The sequence below is a fragment of the Ursus arctos genome, chromosome X, assembly GCF_023065955.2.
Source record: "Ursus arctos isolate Adak ecotype North America chromosome X, UrsArc2.0, whole genome shotgun sequence".
In the NCBI taxonomy this organism is placed as follows: domain Eukaryota; kingdom Metazoa; phylum Chordata; class Mammalia; order Carnivora; family Ursidae; genus Ursus; species Ursus arctos.
Window position 1 is genome coordinate 26,377,719 of NC_079873.1, and position 20,436 is coordinate 26,398,154.

Consider the following 20,436-nt stretch of genomic DNA (forward strand, 5'->3'; position numbering starts at 1 on the left):
TTCTGAAACCAAGGAAAGGAACCCATGATGGAATAAAGCCCCTTCTTTGGTTCACATAACATGTCACTCCTCATTTTGAGTCCCAGGGTTCCATTCAGCCTGCCAAACTTAATTTTCATATTCTTGTAACTCTCTATGATTTCTACCACTCCAGCTAAGCGGACATTTTCATTTGTCTCCTGTAAGGTCAAAGATAAAGTTTTGGATAAGGAACTGTGGACCTGTATTTCAGACGCATATAACTGTTAGAACACAGAATATACAGAGAATTCATATTAATCTGTAAGAGAAAACAATCCAATTGAAAACTGGGCAAAGTATTTGAAGACTCAACTCATAGAAGGAAATATCTGAATGGGCCAACAAACTTGAAAAGCTGTTTAACCAGGGATATGCAAATTAAAATACTAAATTCATGTCATTTTCTGCTGCTGGTGGAAAGCAATTTACAATGTATAATAACGATGTGAATACTCTAATGAGTCAACATTTCTACTAGGTAATGTCACATGGGTTTGTGAGGAGACCTACAAAGAATGTTCTTTCAGCTATGTTTACATAAGTGAAAAACTAGAAACAACCTAATGATCATCCATTTCTAACCTTTTAACTCTATTGATTATTCTTATTCAAATCAAACATACCTTTAAAAGACTACTTCTCTTCTCTAAAGCTACTTTAAATAATTGTTCTTATTTTGTATGGTGTCCAAAATTCTGTTTAACTTAGTCATAAGCAAGTTAATGCTTCTATTCATAACTGACCCATTGAAGATATTAAAGATAATAAAGATAACACTTTCTCTAATAAATCTGACTTTAGCTATAATGGCAAAGATAGTATAATATCTCAGATAACATCTACCTGGTTTTGAGTAAAGCACAGGAGTGTGTGTGTATAATTTTGTATTTGTGTTATCTCTCCAATTATGTAAACCACTAGCACTTATTACTATGCTAATGCTAGAATATATATTGTAATAAATGTAACCATGAATTGTTAATTTTGTGTTTCTTATCACCTACTTCATCAGATAATTTAAAAGAGATGCCTATCTATCCATATTTTCTCTACTGGTTACTCACAAAACTTCTCTCAAATGAATCTTAAAAATTAAAAGTATGGGGGCGCTTGGGTAGCGCAGTCGTTAAAGCGTCTGCCTTCGGCTCAGGGCATGATCCCGGCTTACCGGGATCGAGTCCCACATCAGGCTCCTCCGCTGTGAGCCTGCTTCTTCCTCTCCCACTCCCCCTGCTGTGTTCCCTCTCTCGCTGGCTGTCTCTCTGTCACATAAATAAATAAAATCTTAAAAAAAAAAAAAATTAAAAGTATGCACACATGGTTTTGTAATTTCATGGGTCAATAAGTAGAATTTTAGTTGTATCCTACACATTCTAGTGAGTGCTTCCATATTTTGCCTTTTGAATGCTTAATAGTTATTAATTTCAAGAAAATCAATCTCATTTTAATGACTAACATGCTACATAATCAGTTATTATAAATGCAGTTTGTGTTTGTAACCTTAAAATTAAAACTGTTATTAAAACACTGTGAGTTAAATAATTGTGGGTGCTTTTATTAACTATATACTTCATGCCGTCTTATGATCAGTGAGTGATTGCTGAATATTCATTATGTCCAGAGGAGGCAATGAGGTGTTCAGAAGTTCGAAGCTGTGGCTTTAGAAGCACTGGACATGCAAACTCTTAAGTTTTTTTTTTTTTTTTTTTAAGGATTTATTTATTTATTTGACAGAGACAGCCAGCGAGAGAGGGAACACAAGCAGGGGGAGTGGGAGAGGAAGAAGCAGGCTCCCAGCAGAGGAGCCTGATGTGGGGCTCGATCCCAGAACGCCGGGATCACGCCCTGAGCCAAAGGCAGACGCCTAACAACTGCGCCACCCAGGCGCCCCAACTCTTAAGTTTTTAATATACTGATCTGTACACTGAAATTACACAGCAAATTAAATGCATTTACGCTAGGGGATAATTTAAATAGTTAATTTACAACTAAGGTGTCTCTTTTTCAAAATATATATCAGATATAGATTGAAGCATTTTATATCTTCCATAATATGTATAATTCCATATATTGTATATATATTTTCCAACATGTGAAGGAATGAGCCCAGACACACTACAGCTCTCAAGGGAGAGCGAGGAAGAAAGAGAGAAAGGTATGACAAGGAGAACAGCAGATACGTGACAATTTAGAAGTATTTGGAATACAAAGGTGATATCTAAGTCAAGTACAACTGACTAGAAGTAGTAACCACCTAATTTTGCCTGTTAGATGATAGGAAGACTTATACAACATATAATTATATTTTTAATTAGATTTATAATACACTCTTATTTTCAATGAAATGGAAATTAATATATGTGAAATCTCAAGTTAGAGAACTGTATATTTAACAAAAAAAATCACTATGGCATTTCTGAACAAACCTAGTGCACCAAATTTGCTTACATCTTCAATGGGAAGAATCATGTGACTTGTGATGTATTTCCCCACTAACACGATCTAAGTTTATTTTGAATTTGAATATTTCAAGTATTCCTTAAAACTTTATCTTGAGAATGCTACTGAGTTTCATTAGAAATATTCATCTCTAAATTAATTTCCACCAATCATTTTGGTAAATTTTTTTAACTCTCAAATATGAGTAGAAGCTTATATTAGTGTAAGTTTATGAGATGACAATTAAATAGTAAAATAGTTTTACTTAAAACAAGTATTCCTGAAAGTGTTATTTTTAGTGTTAAATGATTTTTCTGCATATTTGTTTTTTCTTCTCCTTTTTAAATAAAATCACAAAGATTATGGCCGTAGGTTCTCTTGTTTTTATTTTTTCCCATAGCACCTGATACAGTGTTAACACCAAATCCATGTCCTCCTCCTACATAAAAGGGTATTGAGTGGCTTTATGTTGTTATAACTTCTTGGCAGTCATGCTTACCCATAATAATAGTCACATTTGCTTTTAGAAGTGTATTTCGAATTTTAAGTGTTCTTTAGTGGTAACTCACTTACTTAAGGATTCCTTTAGCAACCAATACAGTTTAGTGAGCAGAGCACAGCATTTCCTGATGAAGATATAAGTTCATAGCTATGAAGTCAGTTGGGTAGGTAGCAGGCAGACAAGGGACACTGCAGAGACCAGAAAGTCAAGGAGAGTACAGAGACCAGCATGGGGACCATAGATCATGTAGTCCATGTAATTTTCCCTCACCTATCAATCCAGATGCCATCCTAGAGTGGAGCAAGAGGAGAGCTGAGGAATCTGAAAGATTTGCCATTTATTCAAGAGATAGCAACACATATAAAGAGACTGATAAAATTGTTTCTGAGTGAGGTCCTTTTTTCTCACTGCCCAACATGGGGGAATTATATGAAGAACAGTGAGGAATAAATAAAGTTGCAGTTGTTTAATTCATTATATGACCCTAAGGTATTTATATCATTTATACAATTCTTCCCACATATTTATTATATTTATGACTATTTACCTACTTAAGAATCCATGAAAATGCTTTTTAAAGTGTAGTTCCCAGACTGGCAGTATCAGTATCACCAGGAAACTGCATTCTAACAAGATCCTCAGCTTATTCCACCCACATTAAGGTTTGGAAAGCATGGCACTAGATAGTGTGTAGGAGAATTGGGAATGGGTAAACGTTAACCCTAGAATTTTAATTCATTTCCATACTTACCTTAGGGATATGACATTTATCATCCAATGATACAATTTTATGAGTAAACAGCTTCATGGATATAGCTTTTGGAATCAGGTAAGAAAGGTGGCTGTATGTTTTTATAAAAGTTATTAGAAAAAATGGTACTGTTTTGAGAATTCCAAATTGCAGGTGCACAGCATTTCTGAATATATCTGAAATCTCAGCCTGCTATTTTCTACCAACACCCACTGTCACCAAGGGTGGCAACTTTCAAGTTCAAAATCTTTCTCATTTAACTTCCATTGATTCTACCCTGTATTCTGTCAATCAAAGTCATCCCTTGGGCAATATAGTCGGTAAACCAGGTGGTCCATTCATTCACTTAAACGGAAGTTGTTTGAAAACTATTGGAAGTGTTCCCACGTTTCTCCTCCACACATACTCAGAAAGGGATGGCAACCATATGCAGAGCAGAGCATTCTTTTGAGGGAAATTAAGAAATAATGATAACATTGCTTCTGAAGTTTTCATGCAACCTATTCCAAAGTATCATTATATAAATTTGCTATTAAGAGAACAAAGACTTGCTTTTAACAGAATGGAAGACTGGTAAGTAAAAAAATAAAATTGTAGTACAGTAAAAACATGATTTCAAGAAAGTATAAAAAAGATCTAGGATGACAAAATGGCTTTTAAAAGTATATTTAGAGCAACAGAACGATCAAGGAAAAAAGAGGTTTGGAGAAGATGGTCTAATACTGGTTAATGGAAGATAAAAGTAGGAATGCTTTAATTCCTATTGGATTTCTTGTAGGTCAAGAGGAATGATATTCCAGCCACAAAGAATAAAACAAATAGAAGTGAGAGGGAACTGGTGCCCAAGATGGGTAAAGAGATTACAAAGTCCCCAGCTGCTCAGAATGAACTCTCTTGATCTAGATAAATTACATCTTAGGACACTAATAAAACTGGCAAGTCAAATCACAAACCTCTCTGGGTGGTCTGGAAGATTGGAAAAGTGCAGTTTTGATTTTCACAAGGAAAAATAAGGTGTGGGAATGAAATTTTAATCTTCCAAATAGTTATTTAAAACTTGGCTTAAAAAATGCAACGCAGGGAGAAACTACAGGTCTTCTTCAGCTAATGAAGTATTTTCAAAGAATAAGAGTCAGTTGACATAGGGACTTTGGAAAGGTAAACCATGTCACAGCCATTACCTATTGTTAGATTGATAGAAAAAGCAAGCAAATATTTACATACCTGTTTCCAATTTTTTAACAAAATTAAATCTGTATTTATCCTATAATTTGTCATCATGTTGAGTCTCTGTACAGGACTGTTTGCTAAAAAGGACAAAGACCATTCCCATAAAGTTCAAAGGTTTGTTTTAATATTTTCAGGTTATAACCTTAAGACTAGAACCTATTTGTCATAAGAAACATTCATTAGAATCCTTGTTGTAAAAAGAACATGTTTTCACTTCAGGTTATAAACTGTATTTATCTCTATAAGAAAAAGACAAACAACCTAATATAAAAAAATTGGCAATGAATAAAACAGTGTACAAAAAAGGAAATATAAATCATTCTGTAACATTTTTTGATCCTGAAAAAAATTTATCCTCACTGAAAAGAAGAATACAAATTAAAATTACAATGAGATGACATCTTTTTCTACCTTAGCAAAGATCAAAATGGTTGATGACACACTGAGTTGACAAAGGTGTGTGGAAAAAACTCCTTCATATTACCAACTGGAGTACTCTATGACGTGCAATTTGGCCGTATTTACTAAAATAACAAGTGCCATCTTAACCCAGCCATCTTATTTCTAGGAACTTATCCTATGGATATTCTTGCAATGTGTGAGAGCGCCTGAGCATAACGTTCTACATTGTCATCTTAAAGCAGGAACAAAGCTTGAAAACAAATGAAATGGTCCTTAATTGGAATGTTGGTTAAATAAATTATGGTATATCCTTAGGATACAAGAGTATGCAAATGGAAAAAAAAATGAGAACAACCTTAAGGTGCTCATATAGAAAATAATTGTCAGTATGTATCATTAAGTGGAAAAAACATGATGCAGAAACAGGATTTATAAGCATTCTACAAGATTTTTTTTAAGAAGACAAGAAAAGGAAAAATATAAATACGGAAACACACACATCACATCCTATCCTCAGAGTGCCATCAAAGAAACCGATACCCTGGCCAGCCTGTGGGGAGAGAAAAGAGGTCGCCGAAAGACGGAGAAGCAAGGGAGTATTTATGCCTTTTTATGCTTTGCATTTTTACTGCAGAAAGCTACTATCTTTTCAATGAATAAAATGATTTATACTTTCCAAGTTTGTCATGGGAGGATGAATTTATTCTCCTTTATAGTAATTAACCCAGTATGACCTTATTAACAGACTACTAATTTATTGTGTATAAAAGTAACATGCAGATTCTCTTAAAATAAGAAATAAAAAGAAAGTGATATCTAAATGAAAGCATGTTTCCCAAAACACTACTTAACCATACCACAGGAAATACAATGCAATAATTTGTATTATATTCTACTGTATCCTATGCTACCTTATTCTATTTCATGTCACTCATTAAACTGATTTCATAACTCATCAATAGGTCACCAGCAACAACTTGAAAAACAGTTCTGTAAATGATCTCTTCTTCTTTATCCCTATGACCAAAGACCTCATCCAGGACCGTGTTGCTTGTCAACTACCTCAATAACCTCCTGACCAGACTCCCTTTTTGGGTACTATATGCCTCAAATTTGAGAGTTTGCAAGTTACTTTCTTTACGGATTCCCACATCTCTCAAAGATAATGACTAAGCTCCTTGAAGCAGCACAGAAGCCTCACCAAAACTGGGCTACACTTCAACATCACTAAATTTGTTTTTCTTCCCACACTTCATGTCATTAATCACTTCCCTATCTTTGTTCTTGTTGCCCTTCTCTCTAGAATCCTTTTCCTTTCCCTCACACACATCTCACTTTATCAATTCCTACTCATCTCTTAAAGATACAGATCAGGCACCGTATCCTCCAGGAAGCTGTCTTGAGATCAGAGCTCCTGAACTACACAAAGTCAAAGTATCTTCTGGAGAGCTTGTTATAACACAGGTTCTTGAGCTTCACTCCCATCTATTCTGATTCAGGAGGTTTAAGGACAAGCCCAATGATCTGCATTTCTTTTTCTTTTTTTTTTTTTTTTAAAGATTATTTATTTATTCTACAGAGATAGAGACAGCCAGCGAGAGAGGGAACACAAGCAGAGGGAGTGGGAGAGGAAGAAGCAGGCTCATAGCGGAGGAGCCCGATGTGGGGCTCAATCCCATAATGCCAGGATCACGCCCTGAGCTGAAGGCAGACGCTTAACTGCTGTGCCACCCAGGCGCCCCATGATCTGCATTTCTAACAAGCTTCTAGGTGATGCTGCTGGTCTCAGGACCACACTTTAGTAGCTGTGCTGTAAACAATACTTTGGCTGGGTTGGGTATCACTCTTTTGGGCTATCACACCATTCTGTAAGTATACTTGCCACACTGCATTGTAAATGTTTCTGCACTGATTGTGTTTAGTAAACTGAGGTATTGTAGGGGAGCACTCCTTGCCACCCCAAGATGTGACACTTTGGCATGCAGATCATTTTGTGCTGAAAACAATCAAGACCAAAAAGCCTCAGGCAGAACCTTTGACCTCTCCCCAAATGCCTAGAAGGATTTAGGTAGAGAACCTATCCCAGGAAAGAAACTTCCACCATCAATAATTAGGTATGGTAGATCGGGAGGAACCTAGCAAGTCTTGTTTGATTGAGGTCCTCTCTAAGTGCCATTGTTTCTGGATGGCCCAGCAAACATCTCTTTACCAAACATTTACTCTGTCCATTCTTCCTGTGAACTCCTTTCCTTCCCTTTGAAGTCCCAGGCCCTCACCCCTTTTCCTTAGTTTAGAATGACATATATATTTTGTTTTGACTGAATCTCTTTGGAATCTCTTATGTTTATGTGGATTCTCTTTATGTATGTAATCAAATTTGATTTTCTCCTGCTAATGTGTCTCATGTCAATTTAATTCTTAGACCAGCCAGAAGAAACTTGAAGTGTGGATAAAAATGTTTCCTCTCCAACAGTATATTCATACATCAGCTTGCCTCTAAGCAAATTAAGAATGAGAGTCACCTTAACGTAGTAGGACATTGTAGTTAATAAATGGTTTGTTGGTTGAATAGAAATTTCATCAGCTGCCTCATGTCTTTCTCTGCCTAGAGGGGTTGATCAGGGATATATGCAAATAAAGTTGATGTGCATATCACTGATACATTTGATAAAGTCTGCAAATTAACGCTTGTGGACAAAATGCAACAATATGAGCTGGGTAGGAAATAAAGCAATTAGAGTTTGGTAACTAATTGAACAATTGCCAAAGGAAACTGAAGCTTGAATTGGTGTCAAAATAGAGGTAAGGTTTTAGTGATGTGCTGCAGGGCTCTCTCTTAGGATTCAGACTATTTGAGAAAAAAAAAATTTTTATAACACAGATGAAGTTATGGAAGGTGCACACGAAATCTGAAGTTGAAAAGAAACTAAGATATTCATACACCCTATTATAGAATCAGGATCTGAAGATCACCTCCTCTCCATCTCTGCTATCAACTGGATTGATGGGTTAACCAATTTATTAAGGCCTCAAATAATTTGGGGTTAAAAACAGGTTTCCTTTCTGGGTGGGGGGCAGCGTGAGAGGGGAGAAAACTAGGAGGGCAAAGCAATCAAAACCAAGGCGGGGGAGGCTGTGAACAGAAGGTAACAGTGTCAAGGAAAACGTAGAAGCTCAAATCACCAGAGAGGAAACAGAAACCAGACACAGAACATTACCGCTAGTTACAGATGCTGCCTCCAGTGGTAGTCTGTTTCTTGTGTATTCACTGCACTGGTCAAAACTTGATCAAGAAATGGGAGGCACTGGACCTAAAGCTCCAGGCACCTTAGTGGTAAGTAAGATAAGCAGGGCCAGGGAAGGGGCTGATGGTCTTGCATCTAATTCCAAAAAAAAAGTAGATGACACAAGAGCAGGCTGGAGAAAAGGTCAACTAAAAGCAGCACATGTGAAAAAGAACTGGTTACTTTTAACACCACTAAGTTTAGTGTGAGTCAACACTGTGATACAAATACTGCTGGAGTAAGGAACTATGCAATGGTTAAAGGCATGGACTATGATGGATGACCTCGGTGGTATTTTGGTAACTTAACAAGTGTCCAGCCAGGGACTAAATTTCCCCTCTCGCCTTCTCATAGCATATCCATCTTTCTTAGAGTGGCAATCTTCAGACTGGGATATGCCCCTGGAGGTACACAAAAGCTTTCTTAGGGATATGTAGGCATAGATGGTGTTCATGAAATCAGTTTCCAAATTCTAAGTTTCAACAAGGGATTTGCCTGGTTTTATTCCTGTGGTACACAAACATCATACCAATTATCATTTCCACCTTTTGGTTAAGGATAGTCCTCCAGCTTTACAAAATAAAAGCATGCCTCTTCTGATGTATCCCAATGGTACATTGTGCCCAAGACACATTTATGAAAAATCAAAATACAATTCAAAATATTGATGACTGAAATTCTCTTTTAATCAAGGTACCATCAAGCACCTACCCATCCATTTCACTAATAGATTAATTTCCAAAAAAATCTATTGATTATGTTTAACAATTACTTATCAGAAGTTACATATACTTAAGTAATTTGATTACTAGGTATATTTATTATTAATAATTGTAGATATAATTCAATCTGATGGATTTTTAAAAAAACTTAGAGACTTACAGTTACGGAAAATTGTTTGTAAAAACTGAATTTAAATCCACATAGATATATTTGTTACACAGAAGTATGATAAAGTGGTTTAATAAAAGGCTTTATAGCATAAACATACGTTACATCAGAATACAACTCTCTGGGGAGTAGAATGGAAATATAAAGAAGAAAGAAAAAGGATACGAAACTTAAAAGATGAGCTTGTTTTGTGTATTTTTTCAAGTGGATGATGGTAGATATCATATTGCTATGGTATTTGGAGTCTACTGGATATATTCAAAAGAGTAATGTAACACTTTTTAAATGTCAATATTTACAATATGCCAGGGGAGAAAATAGACTTCGAGTTTAGAAAGTTCAAGAGGATACTCAGTTTTCTAAGCTATTTGGAGAGTTTTCTAAGCAGAAGGGTCTGCATACCACTGTAATAGACGATTTTGGGGAGACTTCCTCCTTGGCTCCACAGGGGAGAAAGAAAAGCACCCTTCTCCCCTCCCTAATGAAGTAAATAGGAAAAAAAAAAACCAGTTTCCTCTTAGCCAACAAAATCTTAGTCCGACTTGAATTCTCTGTTCCAGGAATTCCCTATTCAAGAAAGTTCTCAAGTCTATAATCTTCTCCTTATATGGGCAATTTGGTTGCATGAACAATGAAAATCTCATTACTATCTGCAGTCTTTTTTGGGGCGGTTTTCTGGTAGCAACTTACCCCTTTCTTTTGAAAGGGTGGTCTATTTTGCAAGCCTAATTTTTCTTCTTAGAGGCTCTTGTCAAAATTCCAGCTACACTAGGAAAGGTCCCATTCACCATCTTTTTCTATTATTTTAGGAAAATGTGCTCTCACCATAGTTGTACCTTAATCGAACAAGTCCCAGCGAAATTGTCCCAATTTTTCATTATTAATCAAGAGGCAAGTCAGGATAAGAAAGGTGAGTTAAACAGTGTCATAAACCCAGTAAGTGTCAGAGCTGGGATCTAAACTTTGGTCTTTTGTTTTTCTCCCCGTTATCATGCTACTTCAACTAGGGAATGGTTTTTGGAGTTGAGAGAAGGGGTGAAAAGTAAAAGATAAAATTATGATCCCCAGTGTTCCAAAAGAAAGGTTGATGCCTAATTCCATTAAAATATGGACTTATCCACAAACCAATAATCTTCAAGATTTTATTGGAGCTGGAATTATATATACTATTGCCTAGAACCAGCCTAAATTCGGGGGGGGGGCGTTAATTTCCAATAAACCTCTGTTCAGTTGCATGCTGAATGAGAATATTGCACCTTTTTGTCTAATAACTTTAACCCACTATTTTTCAGGACACTTTCCATGGAAATATTGATGTACTTAATAGAAAACACTTAACTATTTTTCTAGGAATGAAGATATAAAACATAAAAGGTCAGTGTCCTCTTCTCTGTTTTTTACCTTCCTAACACCTCTTAAAAATTAAAAAAAAGAAAACTAAATTAGATTTCTAATTCTGAGCTAGTACACGTCTTTTTAAGAGAGTGACTATCTGAATGTGAATAATCTCACTGTATGTGAATTATCTCCCTAACAGTGACCTAGATGACATTAACCTCCTAAAAGCTAATTACGTGAACAATGACACACCCTTGACTGATTGAGGATCCATTGAGGAATTCAATTCAAAATCCAGTGCTCCTGATGACTGTCTCTGGAAGCATGGTAAAGACAAATTCTTTTCTTAGGAGTCTGAATTGACTCATGATGCTGGGTTAGAGTCCAAGATTTTTTGTTTGAAAGATATCAAAGGTGTAGAACATATTACATTCTCATTGAGATCTCATTTGCTTGAACTTCAGTTCTTTGGCATTTAAAGCACTCTTTCTCTGGCGTTCTTACTTTGTTGTTGTTACTTTGGTTCCTCCCTTCCCCATGGGAAGCTCTCACTCTTCTGATTCTCTGAAGAGAACAGGTACGGAACTCTCCGCTTCCCTCCTTGTTGGCATGGTTTTACTAAAGATAATTTGGAATTTCAATGGCCTTTTGGGGAAACTTATGATCTCCCTACACTGGCTCATCTAGGACCTCTCCCTTCTGGTCACCTCTGCTATTCTTTCCTTTTGTCACCTTTGATCTATCTGTCAGCTCCCTTGAATTCTTTGATACATTGCCTTTCAAAACTTTTTTATCTTCCTTTCCTCTGTTCACCTCTGCCAGACCATTCCCTGCCCACCCGTCCCTCAATTGAACTATAAGCTTTATGCTCCCTGCCACCATAGGGGGCTTCCAAGAGACTTAGGAACCCCAAAAGTAGTCTCTGGAAGCTGAAAAGACTACCTGGAAACAAACTGGATATTTTATATACTCAGATGGGCTTTGGAAACACCCAGATCTCCATTTGCTACAGTTTTAGTCACTCACCCAAATTTTAGTCCATAGCCTTCATAAGATTACCTATTAAGTCCAAAATAGCTTAAAAGTCTCCTACACAAATACTGATGAAAATGTTTAGCCTTTATATTGAACAGGTAACCTCAACTTGTTTTCATAATCGTTGCTAGTCTGCTACAAAATGGTAGTATATGACAGTTCACATTTATCTGCTTCCTGGTTTTTTCCATAAAACAAAAGTTACTAATGGTTAGAAGGTATAATCAATATGTATAAATGAAACTTCTAGAAACATAAAGGTCAAGGAGAAACAACTTTGTATGCAACATATGCAAAGTGTGTAATAGCATTGGTTTTGTTAAATATGAAGAGAGTAATGTTGTCGTTAAGTGAAATGACTGATTATTCCAGAAGGAAAATGAGGAAAAGTATAGGACAAAATCTGAGTGGATATTGAAAGTTGTAGAAAGTTTGTGGAAGAGAAATTTTGTCTCATGTGATCAAAGCTGACTATGATTGAATGGGTTTATAAGCTTTTTACAAATGAGCATTAGTATCAACAGTGTATTAATGCGAAACTAGAATTTATTTTTTTCTTCATTAAAATGACAAAATTTTCTCGGATTATTGATTCGTTCTTAATAAGAGATTGTAAAAGCTTTTTCTTTACCTTCTGAATAATTCAGGTAAGCAACAGTGATTGTGTCTTATCAGAATAATTTCCTGTGTTTTATGTTGATTTTATCATGTCCTTGATTATTTAAGAATCATCTCACTTTTGGGAGAGCCAGTCTTTTATAATCATGTTACCTCCTATGTTTATTTTTGAAATCTTTCACTGTTACTTCGGTTAAATAGGTAGTCAGGGACTGTTTCAGTGACCCATGATCCTATTTATCCAAGGGTTCAAACCTTTTCACATTTTTGACAACCTTTGATATTTTGCCTTCCACAAATCAAACCCAAAATGAAATCTTGGTCTCAAACTGACGTGAAAAATCTTTAGATTTGTTCTCTCACATTTGTTCTCAATATCTAAAAATACATATGAAGAATAGTTAGGCTTATTTGATATGTTGAGTCAGCATAAAAAGCATCATCAAACAAGAGATGGTTAACCTTCCAGAAGTTATATTTATATGGGTCACATGTTATTAACATAAATATTTCAGTAATTATATCAAGTTACTAGAAATTAGTCAATGCCCTTGCTATCCATGATTTGACTTGGTTCTGCTTTGCCTAACAGACCACAGTATAATGTCAGTGATAATTCCAGTTATTAGTTAAAAATGTTGCATGCCACAGAAACGATTGAATTCCTTTAAATGAACTCTCATCAGATCTTTAACTACGGCTGTTTGAAGCCTTTTATCATTTACAGAGAGTCGTTTTACTCTGAGGCTCCCCTGAAAGTGCTTGGAATCAGCTACAGGGCCAGAATGCTTGTCTCCAAGGACAAGGGACTGTCTCGGAGACCCATAGAAAGGACTATTTCAGGTACTCTAGGGCACAAGCTTCTGCAGCTTTGCTTAAATAACTTGGACTGAATCAGAATTTCCACAACTCCAGTGGAGAAGCTAGCTGGTGGGTTTATGAAACTGCTAACCCGAGATCAAGCAAAATGACAATCAATTACAGAGAACTGATTGAACTGACGAAGAATCATTTGATTAAGGCTTCTGTTTGGAATGCTGCCGATGCTTTAATGTTCTATTTTCTTGATACAAGGAACTCCTTTTTCTTTCTTCTTAAGCCATCTCTATCTCAGAGCAATTTAGTAGATTATACTTTTATAAACAGAAATGAAACATTTATCTTTTTCTCCCTGCCTCCAGAATTCACAAACTCCTATTGAGTAATTTTATTTTCCTGGCAATATGATTATTTGCACAGATTCAATAAGAATCTGTCTTTCTTGTAACAGGACATTATTGAGAAAATTGATTCTATAACCAGGGCTTGACTGGAATGTCATATTTGAGAACGATATACATAAAATCGGATATGACCAGATAGTTTTAAAGAACCACGCAGTACACTTTCTGGAGACAATGTTTACAAAGCCCTCTTGAGAAAACTAGCCTGGCTTACGGGATGTCCAGTCTTACAGGTAAATAAGGAAGGTCACTTCCTGGCAGGCCCAGGAAGTCTGAGGCTATTTTGAGGACATTGAGAATAGAAAACTTCACCCCAATCTATAGGTCCTGCAGGTAACATCTGATGGCAAGTTCTTGGCGTGACTTCCTAATCTCACAAAGCTTTTAAAAGGCAAATCTGAGATTCTTTATAAAAACTACAGCAACACAAACTTTGAAAGGCCTGTGTAGTTAGCTACTACTCTTGCTGCACTTACATAAATACAGCCCAGCTTTATTTTGTAAACAAGAATAATCTTACTGGGAGTACCTTTGATCATATGGGAGGTGACTGCAGAGAGACCCAAATTATGTTTCAATAGAAAACTGGAGCACACCCTGATGGGTTACTAGATTCTAGTCCTGCTCTTTGCCTTTGAGCTCTTTCCTATTTCCCTGTAAACTATGTGATATCGTTACCCACCTGCAAATTGGACTGTCTCACACATTTTGTTCATCCTTACCAAATTTTCAATTCTTTCAGTTTCTTTCAATATCTGACTACAACACTCCAAGCTCTTGTTTCCACTTTTTTTCTCCTCTTCTCCTGACTTGGCATCACTGAGAACTAAAAGCTAACTACCCATATCCTTATCAAGATTCTAGATTGTCCTGCAGTTGAACTTTCCTCTCAGGCTCTAATTGATGAGGGAACACAAGGCAAGCTGAGGACAAAGCAGAAACTGACACCCCGCAACCCCCCTCCTTGGAATGTCTGTGACATCCCTCAGGCACTCCTGGCTGCCCTAAAGGAGAAAGAAATAGTTAACCTATAGAGACCACAATCCCGCAAGACTTGAGTCTCCTGAGGACAAAGCAGAAACTGACACCCCGCAACCCCCCTCCTTGGAATGTCTGTGACATCCCTCAGGCACTCCTGGCTGCCCTAAAGGAGAAAGAAATAGTTAACCTATAGAGACCACAATCCCGCAAGACTTGAGTCTCCCTCAGTTTACATATGTCTTAGCAGTTTATAAGAACAAAGCTATCAGGAACCTATGTAGACACAATTAAATTTCCTTACTACCTACACAGCCCATTGATGAGTCCTTGAAACAGGCACAGTGACATTCCTTTAGGGACTCAGCTGCCTTGATGCTAATCCTTTGCTAAGGGCAAAAGGCAATCCTAGCCTGACACCCGCCCCCACCTGGTATCCTGTAAGTCTCCTTTAACATATAAAAATTCCTTTGAAACTTCCTTTACCTCTAACCCCCCCCCCCAAGATACATGTTGGGAATCATCCCCAAGCATATGGCCCACCGATATACATCTGAAGGGTCTCATGACTAAGGTTTTATTAGACAGTAATAAATGACCTTTTCCCAAAAATAGCTAGCCCCTCAAAGTCCTGGAAACCTTGCTTCCAAAATTCCTTAGAGACTTACGCTATCCCTAACCCCCTCCCAACTTGAGGGTATATAATGGGCCTCTCCTCATGACCCCGGAGCAGCTCTCTCTGCCCACAGGTCGTGTCCCTGTGCTTTAATAAAACACCATTTTGCACCAAAGACATCTCAAGAATTCTTTCATGGTCGTCAGCTCTGGACTCCACCCCACCTCACCTCACCTCACGGATATCCCACAACCTCATGATAATGAAATCCTGAGAGCTGCAGCTGGACAAGTAGATCTTGGCTTCAAAGGGCTCATGAGCACAGTGAATTAGGTATGGACAACCTGCATGCCTGGAGCTGTGCCTGTAAGGGCCACTCAGGAAGTTCACTGGAAGTCCCACGGCTTTTATTCTCTGCTCCAGGAAATAGCTATGACTGTGGACAATCTTATAAAACCTCTCTGACGTCTGTGCTGTCGCCCCAAATATTCCAATAGTCATAAAATGGCCACTGCCATTGTCACTTCTCCATCTGAAGACCTTTCCAGCCCAACCTCTAGGAATCTTCTTCATTGGCTGCCCTGGACTCGGAAACTGGGTTTATAGTTGGTTCCAATCATTAATCTTTGTTTTTCCTTTTACTGCCATAGAAAATACCCCTTATTAAATACGTAATTGCTCACACTGTGCAACAAAATCCTCTACTATTAAGTTTCAGACTCAGTTCAAGTAGTCCTTGAACAACAGAAAGCTTCTCAAAGAACTGATATGGAGTAGCTTTCCCAAGCTGTTCGGTGGGAAAACTGGCTTGTCTCTGAAAAAAGAGGGGAATGACAAAGACAGCCTCAGCATTCTCCTTAAGGTTGACTGAAGGGTTAGAAGGGTTTCTTTCTGATTATAGGTCTGAACTCTCTTTTCTTAGTGCATTTACTTTAGAAAACCTTTGATTGTAAATTCCTTATCGGCCTCTTTGAGAGGTAAGTCCTCTACAACCTAGGAATGTCTTTCTCAAATACCTGGGAGCCACCGCATTGAAATGTAAATATCAGGAAGGCTAGCACTGGCGCCCCATCTCAGTGGGGGGTGGGGGGTAGTAACCTCCCTTCGGTAAGGGACAATTAGCAAACACAGGAGGCCAAATCACAGTGACCAAAGTCCCTGCCAGTGCCCCCCTGTACTTTAGCTCATCCCAGTGATTGAAATCTTTGCTGCCTTTCAATTCAGTGGAGTTGACTTCAGTCTCTCTCTCCTATTTCAATAGTCTCGAATAAAGTTTTCTTTGCCTGTTAAATTATCCGGTGCCTTTTTTTTTTTTTTTTGACAACACTCACAGCAACATGAACACACACACAGAAGGGTTTGGATGCTCACATACTTTATCATTCAGTCACTCCAGTTGTGTCCTCTGGTAGTTTTCTGTGTGGATTTGTCATTATGGGCAATTAAGTTTCTTACATGGAAAGAAGAGCCAGTAGAAGAGTATGTCATGTTATTTATTGATCACAGAAGCAAAGTCATTCTTGAAGGCAAGAAAAAGCCCTCCCTGTCTTCAATATGAAGATATTTCAGTCAGTAAGATTTAACGTAACATTATGTGCCCCCCCCCCCCATATTTTAATACAAAGTTTAGAAAGCAGTAGTTAGGCAGTTTTAGGTCAGAAAAATAGTATACCTACAGCTCATTATTGACAGTATTCATTAAAGATTAAAAACATAAGACCCTTTATAGAAATTCTAACCGGTCCCTGGTTCTCAGCATTCAATGATCATTTCTAAAATCTGAAATCAACATATTTTATGTCTAAATTGAGAGTACATTTGAAAATCTAAATTCAAAGGCATGCCTTCTAGTGGGCTGACTGAAGGGAAAGGTCTGTGATTATGCCTAATTTTCACCCTCTACATCATGATCTCATTGATTATGTTTCTCAGTTTGCTAAGGGTTCTGTGAGGTGATTTTCAAGATGAATATTGCTATTTGCAGGATTTCCTGAATAGGAATATTTCGGGAGTAAATTGCACAAGCCAAGCGATGTGCAGTCAATTTTCACTCCAGCATAAACAATGTATTAGAACAGAGCCCTTAAGGCTTTTTTTATTTGGGTTTCATTACACAGCTAGCTGCATTTCATCAATAAGCATGAAGTGCCAAGCAGGCAAAACTGAGGCTCACAGAGGGTATTACATATTTTTCTAACAGGTGCTCAGAGTTTGACTAGAGAAAACAAATGACCTGGATGTCAAGGCCTTAGGCTCTTTGTTTCCAAGGTAGCCATGGCCACCATGGACAAGACAATTTCTTTACATTTAGGAATTGGAGGCTCCTTGTGCATCTACTTTCTTTGTATTCATTCATTCCTAAGATTTTAGAAGGGAGTTTCTTTCTCTGTATTAATAAATGGGCATGTCCACAAAAATGTTTGAAAACTATTTTTGGTTTTCAGTAAAGTCCATTTTCCCATTTTCTTTAACTGAAAAAAGAAGAATTTTAATCTGTTTAAGTTGAGGGCTGCAGAAGGCTGTACAGACTAAAAGCACGTATCTTATAGAAGGACTCTGAGCAATCTTCATAAATCATTTATTAGACCGTGAATTTAGATAGAAGCTAGACAAAGAGAGATAAAGAACTAGGTAAGTTAGTAAATTATTCACACAGGTCGCTATTTCCTGATTACGAGTTAGGCGTCTGAGAATGATGGGAAGAATGTCTCAAGTCATCATATATATGATTTTATGATCTTTTTTTGCCTTGGATATAGCCACAGAAAAGAAGAAAAAGGCTAAAGGAATATTTTTGAAATCTGCACTCCAGAGATGAGAAACTCAGAACATGCACAGAGGACTGAAGCCAAGAAATTTTACTGCCAGGGAAAAAGCAGCTGCCTCTCCCCTCAGTGATTTAGACCAAGCTGCAGGAGGCAAATATCATGACTCTCTGAAAGTACACATAGCAGCGAGAGTGGGGACTTGTAGCTTTGATAAAGGAAAGCGATTAACACAGCTGAGAGGAGCTTTCACTCGAAACTGCAGGGACCTATTTGGCAAGGATGTGTGGGCCATGGACAAACAAACGCCCAACGCCAGTTTTCCATATTTGGGAACCATTGTTGGAGGGGGGTGAGACTGGGACTAAAGGCCCTTTGGTTGAGTCAACAACATCCCTTTGTATTGAAGGATTTTGTTATCCTTCCATGAACAGAGATAGCTAATATTGAATATATTTTTTTCATTACTTGAATGAAGAAGCTCATTTTAACTAAAGATTATATTTAAAAGTAAAGGAATGTGCTTTTACCTGTGAGTTACAGAAAGCTCCTTCTGACTGGAAACAAAGAGTTTATGGCCTTCCTTTTTATAATACTAAATCAAGAAATATTTAAGATTATGCTAGATCCAAGAGAATCTGGCTGAGGTTATTGTTTGTTGGACTAAGTAACTACTTCTTTGTTGAGATTACTGACTACTGAAAAATGAGCATCGAGGAGATGCAGTTGCACTGGAGAATGCACCCCAGTCAAATACCATTGAGGACCCTGTGCTAGCAAGGTGAAAACACTGAAGGTGTTCCAGGACTGGTGGCTTCCCTGAATGATGATATGACTTTGCGCTCACCCAGTCTTGTCCCCGTGACTACACCTAACCCAAATGCAGGGTGAATGGTTCATCAGAAGCCAGGGCTGGGAGTCAAGACCTCTACTGTGTCACCACTGTGCCAGTTGTGTTGTTCCCTGTCCCGTATACTTTCATAAAGCCAGCTAAATTTGTTTTGGGTAAAGCCTACTGTGACTTGACCTTAATCGTCTGACTTGAACGGAAGACCATGCCACTGGATGAGCAGTGGTGAAATGATGTCTACCTGTGATGTACATGGTATCATCCGTGCTCGGGGGTAGTTAACAGAATGGTGGACATACATGTCAGGAAGAGGTAAAGTGAAAGTAGTGGAGTGTGCTTTGCAAATATAACTCATTTTAGTTCTTCCCAACCTCTCTCTCTCTCCTTAACCTCACTCAAGTCCATCTTTCCTAAACTTGGACTTTGTCTTCTCTAGAATAGCCTCACACTTTATTTTATCCTTGCTTTATCTCCAAGCAAGACAGCACCTACTTGGAGATAAAAAAAAAAACAAGAGGTTGTGATAACCCTGGAAAGCAAGGAAACTGAAAAATCGGTCAGTGAACTAAAAGAAAACCTTTACTCAAGATGTTACTTAACTTATTTAGTCTGAAAGTGCCCATCCTTACATTAACCGAGACGTTGAGATTTCAATTTAATTGGTTTATTTGATTAGTTGTTTAATGTTGTTGGCCCATAGGAGATGCAAAGCAGGGCATCAAGTTGGGATAAGTCTTTGGAATATACTCCTGGGATGAGAGAAAAGATAGGGATAATCAATGTCTACAGGGACACTAAAAGGAGAAGATGGCGGCGTCCAATTGGCATGTTGGTCTAGAGCACTAGGCATACCTGTGGCATCTCAATACCATTTTGGGTGTCTCATTACCACCTTTATTCTTTGAATCAAAAATACAAGTACATACCAGACACCGGGCCCTGAGATGGGGGTATTCAGAAAGGAGGGGGGATGAGGCAGGTAAGTAAGAAGATGCCCTCTGTACCGAGAAAAAGTGTGACGGGTACTCAGTCTGTAAAATTTTAGTATAAATCAACGTACGAAGGTTACAGGAAATGGACACAGAGGTTTATAAGAAATCCTAAGAGGGTTTTTTATTCTACCTGGGATATGGAAAAAGTTCTGAAGAAGCAAAGACACTGAATTCAGTCTTGAAGGATATAGAGAAGTTCATCGTGCCAACAAAGGAGAAAGAAGTCATTTAAGGAAGAGAGATCAAGAACACAGACATGGCATGAAACCTCACACATATAAACATAACTTATAATTGGTTGTAGCTAGGATAAAGATGGAGGTTGTTGGCAGAATAAAAGGATAGAAAGGTAAACTGGAGGCAGCCTGAGAGGGTTTTCTAATATTTACTAAAGAGCCTATACTTTATTTGGTAGGCACCTAATCTCCTAAACAACTTTAGTTTTAGATAAGGGGTCTACAAACATACATTGAGTGCTATTACAGTAGGGATGGGAAACGG

General features: G+C 37.6%; 1 protein-coding gene across 17 annotated transcripts in view; it reads right to left on the reverse strand.

The window, feature by feature from the left end:
• Positions 1-20,436, reverse strand: part of DMD (dystrophin) — a 2,358,181-nt gene that overhangs the window by 674,775 nt on the left and 1,662,970 nt on the right. The gene's annotated exons all lie outside the window — the stretch shown is intronic.